This window comes from Arachis ipaensis, chromosome B08 (genome assembly GCF_000816755.2).
Source record: "Arachis ipaensis cultivar K30076 chromosome B08, Araip1.1, whole genome shotgun sequence".
Lineage (NCBI taxonomy): Eukaryota > Viridiplantae > Streptophyta > Magnoliopsida > Fabales > Fabaceae > Arachis > Arachis ipaensis.
Window position 1 is genome coordinate 4,019,430 of NC_029792.2, and position 1,400 is coordinate 4,020,829.

The window sequence follows — 1,400 nt, forward strand, 5'->3', positions numbered from 1 at the left end:
TTTAATTGCTTTTGGGCTATATTTTTTTGTTATTAAATATTTTCATCACAATATATAGGCGACATTATATTATTATCACCACGTTAAATTGTGATTATTATTGATTATGGAACTGCAAGGAGCCATGCGCAAATTAAACATCCGGCCCCAACGTAACCGTGCCTTAGAATAGTGAGAATATAAGAAAATAATCTGAAATTGTTAATTGAATTTGAGCATTTTGACAAAAGGAAAATTATACGATTCAAGGGAGAAGATTCTCACGTCTAGCTGGCAAATATAAATAAAGGTAGGGTCTATTTAATTTATGTATATATATGTATGTTTGGGGGAGTATAAGAGAGAATAATTTTCACAAAAAGGTACATTGGATGATTTCTCGGTGACCTTGGGCTTGACCATTCATTTGCTTAATGACATGAAAGCATGTAAAGAAGTGGGGTCTCTCTTATGAGATGGAAGGAAGATAGAGATGCTCTTGCATGTGTTTGTTTTTCAAGTTGCAAGAGAGGGACGACATGACGTTTCATTATTTCATTCAACATTATTGTTAACAATAATAAGCTATCAAAGGTTATAAAATACAATAGGGTATGTAAATTGCCACCATTTGAAGGGTTGATGAGAATCATAATCATGATAATGAGCCCCCCCCTTTTTTTCAGCTAAAAGAGGGGGTTTCAATTTCAAAGACTGTTTTGCTACTTTGAAATGCCAGCCAGCATTTTGGCATCATTAGGTGGTGTGTTCCTAGCTAATTTGTACTTGGCCACGTTTTGTGATTAATTAATTAATTGCTTTGCATGCTAAAAACGGCATGAAATCACGGATCACTTAGGAATTGCCATCATAGATTCATAGTACTACTACAAATTGTCATTATAGTAATTTGAACAGAAAATTATAGAAAAGTACATAGAGACAATGAAAATACTAAACAATGTGAATAATGGATATATTGAATGTTCATTTCACTAGATGTGTAATGATTATTCTAATATTAAAATTTAGGTAGATAATTTAAAAATATAGTGTCTTTTTATTTTATTGATAGTTGTTCATATTATTCAAAAAAACTGTTAGTTACCTAGCATAACTCAAAAATTATTTCTTTTTTCCTAGAGTCATTTTGGCCATTGGTAAAATTGGTAGATATTGGCGATTTGCCGTCAATAATTCTTAGCAACTGTGTGACAGTTCAGTCATCTATAAATTTACAAATTTTACATATAATCTAATAAATTAACTAAATTTTTTTATTTTTAACTTTAGAATAAATTAATTTTTGACTTCTTTTTTTCATTTTTGACTTTTTTTTTTGTTTTAGAGAAAGGTACACTTTTATCATAAAGACTTTGTTACAAGAGAATACTACGTCACAGAGGTTTTTAACACCTAGC